The sequence below is a fragment of the Microcaecilia unicolor genome, chromosome 4 (genome assembly GCF_901765095.1).
Source record: "Microcaecilia unicolor chromosome 4, aMicUni1.1, whole genome shotgun sequence".
NCBI classification, from domain to species: Eukaryota; Metazoa; Chordata; class Amphibia; order Gymnophiona; family Siphonopidae; genus Microcaecilia; species Microcaecilia unicolor.
Window position 1 is genome coordinate 36,295,336 of NC_044034.1, and position 20,422 is coordinate 36,315,757.

Sequence of the window (20,422 nt, forward strand, 5' to 3'; positions counted from 1 at the left end):
CTGTATTCCCTTCTTCTGATTTGGAAGATTATTTTCATGAATACCAAAATGTGTGTTTTGTAATTTCCTTTTGCTGATCTGAAACTATAAACAAAAATCATCCAATTCAAGACAAAAGAATAATTCATCAGTTGCTGAGGTTAGAATCAATCATAAGCATAAACAACATTGAACTGGATGTGAAGCATGTATGATAAAAGCAGCCCACTAAAATGGAGATCACACTGCAGATGTGGAATATACTACCAACAAATCTGAAGACAATTAACGAAAATCACTAACTTTCGTAAATCTCTGAAAACCTACCTCTTCAACAAAGCCTACCATGAGAATACTTAGCCTAACTAGAACACCTCACCACATCACCCCTACTTCAAATGACGCCTTTCTATAAATGTCTGCTTAGTTGTTCTCTAATAGCCTTGATCTCTTTATAACACAACTGTACCTTTTACCCTGGTATGGCAACGCCATAACAGGTCTTTGTAAGCCACATTGAGCCTGCAAATAGGTGGGAAAATGTGAGATACAAGTGCAAGAGTGGAGGAGTGGCCTAGTGGTTAGGGTGGTAGACTTTGGTCCTGGGGAACTGAGTTTGATTCCCACTTCAGGCACAGGCAGCTCCTTGTGACTCTGGGCAAGTCACTTAACCCTCCATTGCCCCATGTAAGCTGCATTGAGCCTGCCATGAGTTGGAAAGCGCGGGGTACAAATGTAACAAAATAAATAAATAAATAATCATAATCAAAGGCTCCAATTACCACAACTCCAGTCTTAATTACAAAATCAGAAAACTAGTTCCTAAAGACAGAATACCTGGGCATCAGAATTACAGTGATTCAGAAATTATGAATACTCCAACCCCAGGCAGACCAGCATATGAGTATCTGCCACAATCAATATGAAGTAATCATATGGAATTATTCACAGAGTGCTCCATTTGTGCCGGAATGTATCATCTTTGTTGATACTGTGTGCCATCAAGTATCATTATTCATGATGCAACTAAACACATCTGGTGCTTGAGACTTAACAGAGAGCCATAACTCAGGACCCAGGGCATAAGAGGTCTCTTTTTACACACCCCCTTCACTCTGATCCTCAGTCTTTCCCTCTCCCACCCCCTTTTCAACCTGGATGACAGCAAAAGAATGGCACTCTTTCTGGTGTTTCATCTGCTGCCAACTAAAGTTTGCATAACAGTAATTTTTCCCATCACCCCTCTTGCCCCCCCCCCCCCCCCCCCCGGGCTCTTTCTCCTATTTATGGCCCTAACTGAACATCTTGCCTAACCTCCTTTTAGCAGGTTCCTTCTCCCTTTCTCCAATGAAAACAGTGTTCAGTGTATTTGATATGGCCACAAGATCCAGGAAAGAAAAGCAATAATCTACTCACAGCAAGCATAATGATGTTCTCATGCAAAGATGAAGATTGTAGGACAGAAAAAAATATTTCTTTGATTTCATCAATTCTGTTTAGTCTCCAAATTAATCTCTATGTAAAATTAGACCTACACGTTCTGTGCTAACAGTAGTTTTTGTTGCAAAGCACTGGCCAAGTGCATTGCTACCGCTGGATGCCCTGCCCTTCCTGATGCCTGGGGTTAAAAGTCTTTTTTTTATCCGACATTTTACACTTTGGATGAAAGAAAAAGAATCCACTCTAGTCTTCTTTAATTGAATTTAAATACACCAAGGGCCCTTTTACTATTTTTGTAGCACCAGTGCTTACCTAGTGGTAACGGCGCTGCCCAGTTACCACTAGGTTAGTGCAGGAGCCCTTACCACCACCTGATTTACCACACAGCCATTTCTTTTCCAGCAAAAAAGACAGCCTAGCGCAGGTCCCCTTTTACCACAGTTTAGTAAAAGCACCCCCCCCCCCCCCAAAGTTTAAGAAAAACTGTTCAGTACCAGAATGATGGTGTTGCTTCCTAATTTGAACACATGGACATTTTCTTTTTTACTTCCAAATGATGAAAAACGATCAATTTTAAGCTAAAGTGCAGAATCTCCAGAACTTGCAAGGATGCTGGAAAATATTAGCTTGATTGTTTCTTGGCTCTGATTCTTCTTAGGCTACCTTTAAAAAATTCCTAATACGTACATGCATTATACACACACATTATATATATATATATATATATATATATACATATATATATATATATATATATATAAAAGGCAACACCAACGTTCTATGAAGCCTCCAGCCGGAAGTGTGAAGGGGGCGAGATATCCGGTTTCCCTATGAGTGTCTGCCCCGCCCTCTCTGTAACACAGTCAGTGAAGGAAAACAGCAGAGCACGAAATCAAATCGCTGGCTCTGTAACAGTGAAGGACTCAGAGGGGGGAGGGGAGAGAGAGGCCAGAGGGCAGGGACACACACACTCCCACATGCACACAGAAGAAAACATTGTTAGCCCCCGTTTCATTTGCATCAGAAACGGGGTTTTTTTTACTAGTATATACATATATACATACATACACAAATACCTAGAGAGGGAAAAGAAACAAACAAGTGCTCATTTAACTAAACATTGGTTATGTTTCTATAGAAAGCAAGGTACAATAGGTATTTCCCTATCCATAAAGAGCTCACAATCTAAGTTTACCTGAGAAAGAAGAGGGTGACGTGACGTGACCAACATCACAAGATGTGTCAGTGTTACCCCCACCTCCTTAGACACAGCCCTCCTGCTATCAATTCTCTCTTCAATTGTTCATATTGTACACATATCAGTATAATAGGAGCACAGGACTCTGACAATTACCAACACAGTAGCATCCCTGGTTCCTTTATACTCATAATCTTGGGAATTACTAAATAAGGGCTGTGTTTACTAAGGCAAGCTATAGGCGTGTTAGCATTTTTAACTTGCATTAATGGTTGACCCATGTTAAACGCTAATGCGCCCATAAGAATGTATTGGCGCGTTAGCATTTATCAAGACGTGTTAAAAACGCTAACGCACCTTACTAAACGTACCCCTAAGAGATTGTTTCAAAATCTTTAACCACTAAAATTTCTTGAAGAATGAAATATACATAATCCCCCAGCTTCTATATACGACAACTAAAGTTGTGTGCACAAATCAGAACACATAGCCAATTTATACATGCAACTTGATTGAGCCAATCAGCACCAATAATTGGCATTAATTGGCAGTTATGCACACATCATTCATATTCTATAACGCCGAGCATGGAACTCCTTTAGCATGTAATTAAAGGGGTGTGGACAGTGGTGTTCCCAGACTTCAAGTGCATAGTTACAGAATAGCCTTGAACAGCACCTAGCGCTATTCTATAAAGGATGCAGATACTTTATAGAATAGCGCTCAGAGCTTAAACATTTTTCAGAATCAATTTTTTTGCACCATTTATAGAATCTAATTCAATATATTTTATAAAGTCATATGATCCTAATGATATTATTTCAACTTCTATCACAAGTGCAAAAAGATGCTGCTTTTAAATATATACCCATGTACACTCCCGAGTATTTTGAAATATCTACCTGAACCATATTTTCTAAGATGCTAAAATATCCAGCAATGTGAAAAAAATTTAAGATTAAAATACAACAAAAGGCCATTTTACAAAATATGCAATACCACCATAGAACTGGCAAGCAGTAAACAAGTTAGGGAAAACAAAACCAAAGAAAGCAATTATTTTGACCCCCTATACTTTTTAGGAAATATTAACATGTTAGTATTGTGTAGAGTCATTAGCATTTAAAAATGGAAAATCTGACAAACTTTGAAAGCAATTGGTCATCTGTCTCTCTCCTCTACATCCCCCTACCCCACCCTGGACCATGTCTTGGTGAAGCAGTGGATGTGGCAGCTGCTGTCAATTCTGAAAGTGTGTAGGCTACAGTGAGCCAGTACATGCTCTGCTCCTGAACCCACTCCCCTAACATCTGAATGGGTTCATGAATGCACCACACTGCACCTGTCTTCAGGCAGCAGTACCAGCAATAGCGAAAGGCAAATAAAATGTTGGAGGGTGAAACCGAATGGAAAGGAACTGGCTGTTGGGGGGGGGGGGGGGGAAGAAGGGTGACAGCAGACTAAATGACAGATATAAAAGAGAAGCTGTGGGCAAGTTAGGGATCAACAAAGGGGGAGGCGCATTAAAAAAAGGGAGGATGCTTGACTGAAGGTGTGATAAGAATAGAAGGGTGGGGATGAGAGAGAGAGGATGGTAGAGGATCCACTAGGTATATTAGGGACTGCACAGAAAAGAGGGTTTCAGCTGGGGAGGAGATTGAAGAGGGAGCGATTTTTAGCCAGGACCCTTCCTATATCTGCTAATTTGTTTTGGTTGTCATATAGTGGTCATGTCAATTTTTATTTAGAAAATCTGAAATATTTGCTTTCTGTCTATAAAGTAACAGAACATACACAGTAAGTTTTTAAAATACTCTCACACTAGAGAAATCTGTCTGGAACTCAGGAACTATGGCACAAGTTTGGCTTAAAATTAGTATGGGAGACCAAGAAAAAGTCACTTTGGAACTGTGATTTTGGTTTCCTAACCATTTTTATTCTCAGACTTCCATGCTAACTTTCATTAGATCAGAGAAAAGGAAACATATCTTTGAGTCGTCCTTCTACCATGCAATTTCTAAGCTTATTAAGAATTATGTAGCAGTTTATTGCTCCTTTCTTTCTGCTAGCATACACCCTTCATTACCAGCAGTAGGTGAATAATCTCTATTTTGGAAGTCTTCTGAATTACACAATTATACTATGGGTAGAGTTGTTCACTTTTTACACTCACTGTAATCTGAGACACACCAAGACCAGACCAGGTGCAGCACTGGGACTCTCAAGAACATGCAGAGTGAAGCAGAAAGAAAGCTGTTTTTAAATTCTTCTACCCGAACACTCACATTGACAGGCCAAAGTTTTCATAATAACTAGACAGCATTGTGTATCAACTTTTCAAGTAATTCAAGGGTCCTTTTACTAAGGTGCGCTAATGGATTTAGCACACACTAATGATTAGCGTGCTCTAAATGATAAGACACCCATTATATTCCTAAGGGCATCTTATCAATTAGCGCAATTAGAACACGCTAAGTCAGCGCACCTTAGTAAAAGGACCCCAAACTGATTAAGTTTTGTGGCAATAAAGTATGCCTCACCTGCTGCATGACCTGTGTTAATTATTGATCACAACACCTATATCTGGATCAGATCAATTAGAGTTTTTCCTATTTTGCATCTATGAGAAAAATGCTTATTATTAGGATATAAGCCCTCTAGTCTAGGTATACTATATAACAGTAAAATAAGAAAAGAAAATAGCTTGATAAATATTACAGCTGCCATAGGTGCTTAGGTCTGCAAAAAATCATTCATCATAACCCTGTCATTATGATTCTACATACCCAATTACTACTATGCAAGGGCTCAAAGTTCTGTTTTAGTTTATTTTATTCTCCTGAAATATGTCTATGTTATATTTGGAAATTTGTTACACACCCATCCCTCAGACCTAGAAAGCACCACAAGATTACTATTTTGTAATAATTGAGGGAGGAATAAAAACAGCATTCATAGAACTGCAGTAACCTCTGAGCTCTTTATAACATGCTACATATCCCACAGGTATTGGGAAAGGGTGGGTCACAGGGTTGTGGCCCATAAGATTTTGCCCACACAGACTGGTTTCCTTGCCCCCTCCCCCAAACAAAAAGGTGATCTACTGCCCCTGACTCATCCAGATGTTAATACAGTGAGAAAGATACTTCTTACAAAACAGACAAACATTAGGACTTTTGCTGTAAATATTTCAATAGCAGAAAGATATAACTTGTCCCAAGCTACATTTTCTGATAACTCTCAGGCTGGCTGCCCTTCCCTGCACATCTACTCCTCATCTCAACAAATACACCTGAAGAAAATTCTAAACACTTTTTCTGTCAACACTAGCAATCGCACATGTTAAGCTGTGTTAGTGTATCTCAAATTCTGACAACATTGGACCGTCCGTCTCACCCACTTCATAATTTTACCACTGCCTATTTCTGCTGTTTTGTAAGCTTGTGCGTTGATCCTGGTCATGCAAAGGTTCTTTGGAAATGTTTTTCCTGTCTGAACAAGCCAAGCTCTTTAGGAAAAGTCGAATGATCGTCACCTCCCTGCATCCAAACTTGTCTAATTTAACTTTCCAGCATCAAATTTCCATGGTTCCTTTGTAAAAGTATTGCAGAGTAATAACCCTCTAACCCTATTTTTGCGTGGAACCGAAGATACTACTAATGGAGTTACTTTACCTCGTTCTTCTCCCTGCTCTGACTCCCTCCTTCCTCGGTGCTTGCTCGCAGCTTTGAATAAGAGTTAAAGACAGAAAGTTCCATTCCAGCTGAGAAGGGCGGTCCCCGGAAAGCCTGCACCAATCAGGGAGGTACTCTTCTCCTGGGGCTCTGTGAGTGACAGCTTTCCGCGCCTTGGCTCTCTCACTAGCCACTTGTCTGTCACTTCCCTAGACTTAACCCAGGCCTGGAGAAATACTTTGTACTCACTTATGGGTGTGTGCAGGTGCAGCAGCTCGGTAGGAGATGGAAGGAAGGGGATTTTGATACAAGGAAGCACTCTGGTGTTGGAGTGTGAAGAAGTAGCCATAGCAAGTTATGCAAACATTTTTTTCCCAGCTCTAGCTTGTGAACATTCAGCTTTCAGACTGGTTGTCACTTATCTATAAGAAACCCCAAGCTACAGGAAGTGGCAGAAATGACACATGCTGTCCCATTATTTTCTTGTTTATCAGTTCTGAATCCCAGTCCTCATGGGCCCTACAAAGGGTTGTTGCTTTACATATGCAAAGTAGCCTATTTCTTACAGCTTCACAGTGGATATCCGGAAAACTTGACCTGCGTGGGCACCAGGGCTGGATTTGAAAACTACTATTGTAATGCAAACTGGTAGCCTTAAAGATATCTAGATTATTTACAATTTTAATTTAATGGATAGTTTGGCAAATATTCCCTAATATTTGATGGGGGGAATATATCAATTGTACATTTTCACTCAAGTTTGACAAATTAAGAGGCCCTTTACTAAGCTGCATTAGGGGCTCATGTATGCCTAACACAGCTTAAAACGGTGTACAGCAGGTCACACTCAGACATTTTGCAGTAACTGCCAAATGTGTACGCATTAATTGCATGCTACAAAAATATTTTTGAGGGGATGTGTCAGGGGGTGGAGAGAGCAAAATAAATCACCTGTAGCAGATGTTCTCCGAGGACATTAGGCCAAGTATTCTCACAGCTGGGTGAAGTCATCTGATGGAGCCAAGTGTAGACACTGACTTGCGAGATCAACTTAGAACTTTCTAGCAGTGTCCCACCGTGCATGCACTGGTGCTTTCCCACCTAATGCACAAGCATAGGTTCCTCAGCCTTTGTTTTTCCAGAGAGCAGGGAGGACGCATCATTGTGTTCTCCGCTCAGTGTGTATTTTCTCTCTTGTTTGCAGTGCCTTCCTGTGTGGGTATTTTTGCCTTTTTTTTTTCGGCCCGCTTGTCCTCGGAGAATGAGCATTTCTGCATTAAACAGCACATCTACATTAGCATGCAGTAACAGATTAGCAGAGGAATACCACGTGAGCCCTTACCACCTACAAAATGGGTGGCAGTAAGTGCTCACACAGTAATTTTTTTAATGGTTGCGCGGTAAGGGCAACATTAGCATATGGCCATTAATTTTTAAAAAAAGAAAATCAACCATTTTATGGCTGCAGTAAAAATGGCCTTAGCACACAGAAAAAACCCATGTAAGGGCGCATTAAGGCCACTTTTTTTTTATTGCAGCTTAGGAAAAGAACCTCTAAATATTTATGCAACAGAGAGAAGAAGTTCACAGATGCAACAAACAGAAATTTCATTGTTTTTCTTTTTTCATGAAACAATTTACCATTAAATCATTTTGCAAAATACTTGGCTGAAATAGATGTTTCTCTACAAAATTTTCCAGCAGGTAAAAAAAAAAACAACACCTTGGCGGCTCTTTTCCTAAAATGCTTTAAGCAGTTAACACAAGAAATTGCATGTGCTGTTACAGCAGAAGTGTGATGTTACTGTGGCGGCATGAAGGTTATCCTGTGCTAATTCATGCATTAACTGCATGCTGTATGAGGGAGCAGGAACTGGGCAAGTTATGGGTGAAGAATGTATGTGACTACCACTGCAGTCAATGCATGGCACTTACCATGCACTAAAGTAGAAAAGAGGATTCCGAGTACAATTGGAGACCAAAGCAAAACAAAAAGCACAAGTGGACCTTCAGGAACAGGACAAAGGCAAATCTTTATTGACTAGACCTGACGTGGTCCGTTTTTCGGCGACCAAGTGCTTGCATCAGGGATCTAACAATAAAAGACATATATATTAAAAATTAAGTTTTTTTAAAGTAAAACAATACATGTAGAAGTAACAAATAAAAATATTACAGAAATGTGGAAAACCATAGTAAAACAAGATTACAACTGTTGAATTCTCAAACAATTAAACTGAAGTACACAGAAAAGGTTCAATTAAAACATTGTTAAAACTGAAAAAAACATACAGTATTGGTGACATATAGAGAGCACTGCTCTGCTTACCACAATATTGTTGAATATTGATGTGTGTGAAAAACGTAGCGTCATCAACATTTAAATGGAGCTAAGATCTATGTGGAAAATAATAATAGATATAAAAGATGGTAATAATAAAGAAAATAGTGCGCAATCACATTAATAAATAAATGAAACAGTCCGAATGTTTAAATCTAATCTTTTAGCACCAAATCCTTTTCAACTCTGAGTATTTTAATTAAAACTCAATCTTTGTTTGACATTTTGTTTATCAATGCGCAATGGCATCACTGATGACATCAGTGAGTAAGTAATTAAGTTATGTCGGAAACTGAGATTTTGACTGCAGTTTGTAAAAATTAAAAATTTCTTAAATAAGGGATTCATATGTAATTTGACATTGGTGATGCAAATAGATGTTATTTTGCGCATGGAAAATTTATTTGTGCAGGTTTGAGGTTGTTATTGCAAAATGTTTAGGGGGCTCACTTTTTTCCAGACACAGTAAATTCTCAATACTTCACGTATCACAGTCTGGGTTTCGCCCCCTTCATAGCACCGAAACAGTACTACTCACTCTCCTAGCCAAATCCAAACAAGAAATAGCATCAGGCAAAAACATACTCCTCCTCCAATTCGACATGTCAAGCGCTTTCGATATGGTAAACCACAATATATTAATAAGACTACTAGACAAGCTCGGGATTAGTGGAAACATACTCAGCTGGATCAAGGGTTTCCTAACTACCAGAACATATCAAGTAAAATCAAACTCAAACATATCATCACTGTGGAAAGCTGACTTTGGTGTACCACAAGGATCACCGCTATCACAGACCCTCTTCAACCTAATGATGACCCCACTAACCAAGTCCCTATCCAATCAAGGCCTTAACCGTTTCATCTATGCAGACGATGTCATGATATACATCCTTTACAAAACCAATCTGACAGAAATCACCAACAAAATCAAGCTAAGCTTGAACATCATGGATACATGGGCAAATGCATTTCAACTAAAACTTAATAAAGAAAAAAACACATTGACTCATTCTCACATCCCAGCACAGCACAGACAACCCCACAAGTATCAACACCCCTGATTACACACTTCCTATTTCAGATAGCCTGAAAATCCTCGGCGTTACATTGGACCGTAACCTAACACTGGAGAGCCGAGCAAAATCCACTACAAAGAAAATGTTCCACGCAATGTGGAAACTCAAACGCATGAAACAATTCTTCCCAAGGGAAACATTTCGCAACCTGGTACAATCAATGGTAATAAGCCACTTAGATTATTGCAATGGAATCTATGCAGGATGCAAAGAACAAACCTTAAAGAAACTTCAGACCGCTCAAAACACGGCAGCTAGGCTCATGTTTGGAAAAACGCAATTTGAAAGTGCAAAACCCCTCCACGAAAAATTACATTGGCTCCCAATCAAAGAACGCATTGCCTTCAAAATCTGCACCATGGTTCACAAAATTATCTACGGCGAAGCGCCTGGATACATGACAGACTTAATTGACTTACCAACCAGAAACGCATCTGATTCAACATGAACATATCTAAATCTACACTACCCAAGCTGCAAAGGTCTTAAACACAAATCTACCTACACATCCAGCTTTTCCTACATAAGCACACAACTGTGGAATGCGCTACCAAAAGCCGTGAAAACGACGTACGACCACCTAAACTTCCAGAAAAGACTAAAAACCATCCTGTTCAAAAAGGCATACCCTCCCAATCCTATTTAAATGCCTGACCTCGGCTAAACAAGAAAACTAAAGCACGTAATTAACATACCTCTACTCTTCTGCTCGACTATCCTCACTGTGGCCCTGCCAGATGATCTTCATCATACCACAACAACACATTGTACTGTTCACACCGGAATCGGTAAATGCCTTTCCGGTACCATGTAAGCCACATTGAGCCTGCAAATAGGTGGGAAAATGTGGGATACAAATGTAACAAATAAAATAAATAAATAAATATTTCATGGCTGCAGAACTTGGTTTCTGAGTGGCATGCAGAAACATGGCTGTATTTCTTCAAATTTGTATTTTGGTTTTAATTGCCTTTCCAAATTCTGTTCAAGGCCAATTGAAACTCATGTATAGCAGGCTTGTCCTTGCCCCAGACAGCGTACAATCTAGCAGCTAGAACTACTAATGTGCTATCATGTTAACCCATGCTAATCCATGATAATGCCATTAATGAGCTTTATCAATAATATAACACTTTTTATTGGGGAAAAGTAGCCAGAAAAGGCAAATCTATTATTTTTATTGGATTTCAGGGCAGAAAACAAAAACCCATACAATTACATATCCAAGACATTTCTTCTTTACAACATATTATCACCAGGCAAGTTCACCACACATGAAAGAAAGAACTCACCCTTCTGTAATCTCTCCACCACTCATCAGATAACATTCTTTGTAGTCTAACACACATTTTTGGTACAGAAGATCCATACCTCATTACTTGAGTCATCACATTTGTGAAAGATCTAACTTTTTCACCACCTATATTCTACATAAATTCCTCAGATATATTGTTGATTGCAGGTAATTTGGTTTTCAACAAGTTCTTTGGCACACTGGGACTCATTTTCAAAGCACTTAGAGTAACAAAGTTCCATAGGTTACTATGAAACTTTGTAAGTCTAAGTGCTTTATCTACTCTTTGTTTATCTTAATTACATTTTTTATTTTAATAGATTTTTCAAAAGGATCAATCTGGCTAACTAAGGCATTAGATGGTTACATTTATCAGGTTGAAAACTGTACCAGAGTGGCTAAATCGCAAATCTCTGAAAACTTGGATGGTTTTCTGCCACAATGGAACAAAGCAAAAACGTCCAGGGCTAAAAGTTGGACATTTTGGTCTGGACCTGTTTCAATAATGACTAAGTCGTAAAAAGGTACCCTAAATGACCATATGACCACTGGAGAGATTAAGGCACGATTCCCCATCCCTTAATCCCCCAGTGATCACTGACCACTCTTACCCCACAAAGATGTGAAAGAAACAGTACACACCAGCCTCTATGACAACTTCAGATGTTATGGCCTGAAGTAGCCTAGTGGTCAGTGCAGTGCACCGTACAGAAGGAGAACCAGGCCCATATCGCACTTTAAACTGTTACACTTGTGATGGAAAGTATGAGCCCTCGAAAACCACCAAAACCTTCTGTATTCACATATAGATGACATCTGCAGACATAAGGACTATTATAGTGGTATTTAGTTGGGGTACATTAGGTTTCTGATGGGTTTTGGAGGGCTTAACATACAATATAAGGGGGTAACAGTGATATGTGTACCTGGGACCTTTTATGTGAAGTCCACTACTGCGCCCTCTAGGGTGTCCCACTGCTCTGCTAGGATGTCTGTGTGGCTCCTTCTACATCCTAATGGCTTTATTTTGTGCATTTTGCAGTTGAACTTTTTTTTTGTCAAAAATGGTTCAAAAAGATAGACACACTAAGCACAAAAACATCTTGCAAATGGCCATTTTCGAAACAAAAAGATAAACATTTTTCTGTTTTGAAAATTGCTATTTTCGCTTCTTGAATTTCAGATGTTTTGAGCAAAACATTAAAAGTCAGATTTAAATGTCATATTGAAAATGCCACTCTTTGTCAACACTTGTAAAATAGAAGAAAGTATTATGCCAAACTATATGTCTGAATCCATTAAGAGTCTGTTATAAATACACTTAATCCGAAGGTGAGAAAGAGTGGACGTTGTGTGTTTGTTTATAATAATTTTGTTACTATGTCACTAACAGGCTCGTTTTCGAAAGAGAAGGATGCCCATCTTTCGACACAAATCGGAAGATGGGCGTCCTTCTCCCAGGGTCGTCCAAATCGGTATAATCGAAAGCCAATTTTGGATGTCCCCAACTGCTTTCCGTCACAGGGACAGCCAAAGTTCATGGGGGCGTAAAGGAGGAGTAGCGAAGGCGGGACTTGGGCGTGCCTAACACATGTACTTCCTTGACCCATAATGGAAAAAAAGGGAGCCCCTGACAAGCACTTGGACGACTTTACCTGGTCCTGTTTTTCTTACGACCAAGGCACAAAAAAGTGGCCGAAATGCCCAGATGACCACCAGAGAGAATCAGGGATAACCTCCCCTTACTCCCCCCCCAGTGGTCACTAAGCCCCCTCCCACCCTCAAAAAACATCTTTCAAAATATGTTTTGCCAGCCTCAGATGTCATACTCAGGTCCATCACAGCAGTATGCAGGTACCTGAAGCAGTTTTAGTGGGTGCAGTGTTCAGGCAGGCGGACCCAGGCCCATCCCCCTCCCTACCTGTTATGTTTGTGGAGGAAACAGCGAGCACTCCAAAACCCATTGTACCCACATCTAGGTGTCCCCCTTCATCTGTAAGGGCTATGGTAGTGGTGTACAGTTGTGGGTAGTGGGTTTTAGGGGTGGTTGGAGGGCTCAGCACAGAAGGTAAGGGAGCTATGTTCCTGGGAGCATTTTATGAAGTCCACTGCAGTGCCCCCTAGGGTGCCCGGTTGGTGTCCTGGCATATCAGGGGGACCAGTGCACTACAAATGCTGGCTCCTCCCATAACCAAAGGGCTTGCATTTGGTCATTTCTGAGATGGGCGTCCTTGGTTTCCATTATCGCTGAAAATCAGAAACAACCAAGTTTAAGGACGACCATCTCTAAGGATGACCAAAATTTCAAGATTTGGGTGTCCCCGACCGTATTATCGAAACGAAAGATGGATGTCCATCTTGTTTCGATAATATGGGTTTCCCCGCCCCTCCATTGGGATGTTTTGCAAGGGCTTCCTCAACAAAATTTGGGCATCCCTTTCGATTATGCCCCTCCATGGGGCTCATTTTCCTAACAGAAAAACATCTAGAAAATGGCACAAAGCTGCAGGTGGATATTTCTCTTGCAAAAACGTCCAAATTGCTATTTTTGAAACACATTTTTAAGGCGTTTTTCTATGCAGTTCATCTGCAGTGCATCCAAATCACAAGGAGGTGAGTTGAGGGTGGGATTTGGACGTCCCCATAACTTGGGTGTTTTTCTGCCATATTGGAACAATGCATAAACGTCCAGGTTTAAAAGTTGGGCATTTTGGTCTGGACCTGTTTCAATAACTACTAACCAAAATATAGGGGTTCACACCTTCTTTTTGGTTCAACAGTTGTATACGTAGGGATTCCTTTTCCTCTTTGGTTTTGCTGCATTCAATAACAACTAAATCATAAAAATGTGCCCTAAATGACCAGAAGACCACTGGAGGGATTAAGGCATGACCCCCCTTACTCCCCCAGTGCTCACCGATTCCTCCCACCTCACAAAGATGTGAAAGAAACACTACATACCAGCCTCTATGACAACTTCAGATGTTATGGCCAATCCTATTAGAGCAGTAAGCAGGTCCCTGGAGAAGCCTACTGGTTGGTGCAGTGCATTTTAGAGAAAGGAATCCAGGTTCATATCCCACTCTAACTGTTACACTTGTAGTGGAAAGTGTGAGCCATTCAAAATCCACTAAAAACCTACTGTAACCACATATAGATGACACCTGCAGACATAAGGGGGTAGCGGTGAGATGTGTACCTGGGACCATTTATATGAAGTCCACTGTAGCGCCTCCTAGGGTGCCCCACTGCTCTGCTGGGATGGCTGTGGTGCCAGTCTACAAAAAATGCTGCCCCCCCCCCCCCCCCCCAATGGCTTGTTTTTGTGTGTTTTTTCCTTGGACTTTTTTTTTAATGGTTACAAAAGAAAAACACACTGAGCACAAATGTCTAAAAACAACTAGGAAATGGCCATTTTTGAAACAAAAAGATAGATGTTTTTTCAGATTTGAACATGGTCATGTTCACCACTTGATTTTTGGACGTTTTGAGTTGGGTTTAGACACCATATCGAAAATGCCCCTCCACATCACTTACTGTGATCTAGGGGACACATTTTGTATCAGTCTAGTCCCTTCCTTGATAGTGCAGTGATTTTTATTGTTCTGTTTTTGATTTTGCAATAAAGGAATTAGATTTGTTCAATAGGTGAAAGAAGGGTATGTGTTCCTTTGAAGCTCCATAAATTTCTCATTGTAGATGGAGGAAGGTGGCAGAAGGAAGCAGTGTGAACAATCCAGGAAGCCCTGGAGGATGTGCACCTGTACTAACTCAGTTTTCCCTGGCAGAGGACAAGCTTTTCCCTTATGATAAGGGGGGCCCTGAATCTGAAGGAGATGAACCACGCCTGGTGGTCTTTCCGCTGCAAATTCAATCAGGGAGCCTCCTATCCTTGTGGGATGGAGGATTTAAAAATAAGGCAAGGTTCCTCTGGCTCCAAGAGAAGGAGTGGCTAGAGATGATGAATTCCACCCTGCCACCCATCACAGCTAGGCTGCATTCATTGATATATATCAGGCTGGAACACTTGATCTGCATATGGTTAATCTATCAACAGTGAACAGGCAGCACTATATATGAATACTTAGTTGCTTACATACATTTTGTTTCAGTTAGGTATGATGCTCAAATTGATTTAGAATGGCATCACTTACAGCTTATGTGTGAAAATTTGCACGTGGCTATCCACATATTCGTATCTGGTTTGAAATTTTTAACTCATTCTTGCAGTTGTCATGTGGTTACATGGCAAGCCAAATATACTGCTTGGTCACTATGCTTTTGAATATTGACTCATAGGTTTTCAGCTGAAAAGTCACCAAAATGTAGATGTCTAAGAGTTATGGTGGTAAATGTATACCTTCTAGTATGCTAATATAAGCTAATATGCTTTCTGTAGTGTTTTATACTGTACTTTCTGAGCAGCATCTCTCTATATAAAACGCACCTCCAACGCTCCATTGAAGCCTCACTTTCCCAACGTTCGAAAGTGAGGCGGCTGAGACCACTTTTTTGCTCCATAAGTGTCTGCCCCGCCCACACGTCAAACGTGATGACGCAGGGGGTGGAGCAATGACACTCATGCAGCAAAAATGACGCCCCCCCCGGCGCAACAACATGGCCCCTCCGCGCTGCCCCACCCCCAAAGCTGCAGAATGCAGGAGGTGCAACCCCACCCCACAAGCCACCCACCGTCGTGTTGCTTTGCCGGCGGGGGACACGAAACCCCGCCAGCACAAGTCCTGTCTGCTGACTACTGCGTGATCTTCGGCGTTGCAAGCCTCTGCAGGCAGGGCTTCTGTGCGTCTGACGTCCTGCAAGTGCAGGACGTCAGACACACACAACCCCACCCTGCACAGGCTACCAACGCCGAAGATCGCTGGAGTCAGTCAGAGTCAGACAACACAGGACTTCTGCTGGCGGGATTTTGGGTTCCCCGCCAGCAAAATTACGCGATGGTGGGTGCGATGGCGATGATGGGTGGGAGGCCGGCGGCTGGCTGCATCGCGGTGGGTGGGATGGCGGCAGGGGGGGTGCATCGTGTGGAGGCGCTAAGCAGGATCTCCCCCCCCCCCAAAAACAGAACTATATGGCAGCCCATGGAGGGATGAGGTGTTGGGTCTGGCTGGCTGGAGGGAAAGCATAGGAAGAGCAGGAGCTTTTGGGGGTGGCAGGAGGGGATCAGGGGATTTTGAAGATAATCAGAGTTATGCAATTTTGAGCTGTCCTAATTTAACCCAGTGACCAATGTGGGTGGTCAGTGCTGAATATCATTGGCACTGCATAAACTACAGTGCCTGCCCAGTACTGTCCACAGCGCCCCCCCCCCCCCACCTCCCCAAAAGTCTCTTAAGCAAAACTTCAGACACAAGGAGGGGGAGGATGAGGGCCGGAAGAGGTCCAGAGACCACAGATGGAGGCGGGGGAGGGGGTCCTCACAGCACAGACGAAGGGGGATGGGGGATCCACAGCCCTGACAGGAGGGCAGCAGGGAGACATAAGAGGAGGAGGGGGGAACACTGACCAGACAGAGAGATGAGGGATCCTGCGACAACACAGTGGCACAGGCAGACGGAGGGGGTTCTCTCACTCTGTGTCTCTCTCACTCTCAAACACTGTCTACAACACACGCTATGTCTCACACTGGATCACATTCACTATGTGTCACACAGTCACTCTCAAACACTCTCTCACTCTCATACACTCTCGCTGTGGCTCACATATCCACTCAAAACACACTGTCAATCTCACACACAAACACTCTCTAACAGACACACTTGCAGCCACAAACATTCAATCTGTCTCTCTCACATAGTCACTCTCACACAAACTCTCTCAAACATACACACTCCGAGGAAAACCTTGCTAGCGCCCGTTTCATTTCTGTCAGAAACGGGCCTTTTTTACTAGTCTATTATAAACCACAAATCTAGGTATTTTATTCCTGCAAGGCTCGTGTTCTGTGGTGCATGTAAACTGTAGTTGTATACTCAAGTCTCATTTCTTCCTCCTAAGAGGGGTGTCCAGCTTCACTGTAGGACAGTCCAGTCTTTTGGGGCCATCAACCTTGGGGATTGCTACTGCTAGTACAGGTGAATGGGATCTGTTAGTGAGTGGGTGCAGGAAAGTTGGTTGCTTTTTCAGTGGTGCTTATGTAGACGTGAGTATCTAGAATTCTTGGAAATATAGTTACTATAGTTGCCCTCTGATTGTGCAGCACTTAGCACACACTAAGCTAAGCTTTAGTAAAAGGGCCCCTAAGTAACTAACAAACAATACTAATAAAGGTAAGAAAGAAAGAAAGAAACAAATTATTTCCTTCACATTACAAGAGTTAGAAAGCCTCTGCAGGTTGCGGGAGATGGAGGGTGGGCTGTTCCATCCGTTACCTGAACAACAGAGCACAAGAAAGAAAGAAAATAAATAGATAAATAAGTAGGGATATAAATAAACATATGAATACTTCATTGGAGATCTTGGGGAATAGAAGATCACTGGTCCAGTATGCCCCACTTCACTAAGTGAATGTGAACCTACCAGCTCACCTTTTCCTGCTAGAGGAAAGAAAGCTTTTCCCATCAGAGAGAAGCCAACCAATCAATAACTGGCACATGACATCCCCTCCACTGACAACTCAATTTGAGAGATCCCTAATCTCAAACTACAGGACCTAAAAGAGGAGAAAAGGTCCTGTGGTGGAACAAGTGAAAGTCAATCTGCCACCCATCATGTCACTCTCATTCACAGATATATTATATTCCAGTCTTGCACACATCGGCAATCTTTTAATGGGTTTGAAACACTTTTGGTCTGGCTTCTCCTCAGGATCATCAATCAGAAGCTGATGCTTAATGCCTCTGGTGTTTTGTCCTCTTTGGTCCAATGGAAGTAGGTTGTTTCTTTCCAAGCAGTACTGGAATGCATCTGCTATTATTCCTCTCAGCAGTTTGTGGACAAGTTTTGGAAATAGACACTAGTTTTTTCAGGGTCTTTACTCCTTTGGCAGGAGGTAGCTCTTTCCACCCCTCCACCATTCCTCAATCATTGAAGTGGTAAGACCAGGAGATTGCAAAATCAAACTATTGGCAAAGATTATGAATTATAAACATTTTAAGATCATAGTTGAATGGAAAACTTGTGTCTCTGAGAAAAACACCTGCAGACGTTGAGCACTGACCAAATCACAATCTGTGAACTATACATAAGGCCACACTGCTTGGAACAGGCTACATCCTGCGCCAATACATATTCTAGGTTCTTGGAAAAAGAGTTCCATATTTACAGTGTCAAATCCATCACACAACATCTGCCAGGTGTGTGAATCCTCAATAATAATACTAGTTATCGGAATACAAATTTGTGTTGCCTATTCTGTGTGTGATATGTGTATATAAATGCTAAGCTTGGCATTCTAGGGTCTTAAACCAGGAACTGTGTAGTTATCAGATCTTACCCCAGCAAAGGGTTACAAACAACAGATTTTCACAGAGGCAGCAGGTAAGCAGCACCACCATGCCAGACTACAAAACAAACATTAGAGAATGACATGGGGATTGGGAGCTGCGGTAATCCATGGTAAAAGAAAAAAGTTGGTCCATTTAACACGGGTGCGGATGCAAAACTTTTTACCACCCTACAGGAACAGTAAAAAAAAAAAAAAAGCTGCTGTTACCGCTCCCGCAGATCTGGCATCTCCGTGCTTCCCTCCCTCAGTAGCTCTACCTTATGTAGCCAGCTGAGCTGACAGTAATCTCCATATGCCTGTTCTGAGGACTTCTCTCTGTTGGGTCCTACCTTCTAATGCAACTTCCTGTTTAGCAAAAACAGGAAGTTGAATCAGAAGGTGGAAGATGGTTGGTGGGCATAGAGAAAGAAGAAATATCAAATAGGCAGGAGACCGTGGCGAGTGAGTTGAGAAGACAGAGGGAAACAGAAACCAGATCCTGTGACCAACATGATTTGAAAAATAAATAACCAGACAACAAAAGGTAGAACAAAATTGTATTGTCTATTTTCTGATTAGAATATGTCAGATTTGAAAATGTGTTCCCTGCCAGAGCTGGTGTTAGGAGGGCCAGTCTTAGCAATTGTGGGGCCCTGTGCAGACCAATTCAGTGGGGCCCACCACAAGCCATAATTTATCAGTTTAAAAGGAGGTTTAGAGCTCTCAGAACCCCACCTCACCCCATACCTTCATATGCATCCACCACATTTCAGAAGAGAGCAGCAGACAGCGGCAGCAATTTTCATATCCCATCAGGTTCCAAACCCAGAGCCTCCTTGCTGCTTCATCCCGTCCCTGCGGAAGCAAGAAGTGACATCAAAAGGGGGCCAATGGAATATGAAAAATCACTGCCACTGCCTGATGCTTTCTACTAAAATGTGGATGCACATTAAGGTACAGAGCACCGAGCTGTTTCGAGACAGGAAGACACATGTGACAGAGATGCGGGGCCCTGTGCGACCACCCCTGTTGCCCCTGCCTAAGACCAGCCCTGGGTGTTAGATGTGGCTAGGGCCCAGAGCAGAAATTTAGGAGGGGAACCCAAAGCGATGCCTTCTTCAGTTTCTAGCAGGCTTACGGCTCTCTCTGGCCAGGGGGCAGTTGTCCTAGTTGTACACTATCCCTGGCATATCTGATCTTTATATTTTGCACGATATCGGAGGAAATGCAACTATTTATTTGGTGTGGCTTCTTGGGCTTGGTCAGCTAATATGTATTTGGCATTTGTGTTCTCTGTGTGCATGACTGAGGTATTCAATTAGAATGAATTTTCTATGTAGCGTTATGTAGTAATTTGGCTTGTTCAGTTTCCCCAGTAGTGGAGGGGACATTTGTGCCAGAGACAGGGATTTTGTTGCTCTTTGTTCTGTATTGTTTGTGATTTATAAAACAACAGTTGTACAGAATATTGGTTCTTTTTATACTTTAATAAAATGATTTAAACATAAAATCATAACTGTTCGAGGCTTGTGCGGATGGGATCCGACGGAGCTCGCAGAGACGGGGACAGAGCTAGCGGGGATGGATACAGAGATTGTGGGGAGGGAACAAACTTTGTCCCTGCCTCATTCTCTAGCAAGCATCTCATGAATTCTATTCTGTATCCGTATTGAACACTCTGACAGAGGAGGATACATAAAACAGGCGCAACATCCCATTTCACAGCAGAAAGGAGAGGGACAAATAAGTGGCACAGTATGCAATGCATTAATCCTTCTCATCTCACTAAAATGGTATTTCAGATAAACCCAGCAGGGGGAGATTTATCTTGAGGAACAGCTTTTCCATGAAGTCTGGGTCTATCTGTGAACGATGTGGACTGACAATTTCCCCCACCATAGAGAACACTAGTTCACTTAGAAAATTAGTTGATGGACATTACAGCAAAATGCTGAGTAATTCTGGCATGTCAT

General features: G+C 41.8%; 1 protein-coding gene across 15 annotated transcripts in view; it reads right to left on the reverse strand.

The window, feature by feature from the left end:
* The window catches only part of SYTL2 (synaptotagmin like 2), a 272,074-nt gene extending 265,723 nt beyond the window's left edge, over positions 1-6,351 (reverse strand). For all 15 annotated transcript variants that reach the window (XM_030200133.1, XM_030200137.1, XM_030200136.1 and 12 more), the window contains exon 1: positions 6,292-6,351. The gene's annotated coding sequence lies outside the window, so the exon portion shown is untranslated. The remainder of the gene's footprint in view (positions 1-6,291) is intronic.
* Positions 6,352-20,422: the final 14,071 nt, after the last annotated feature.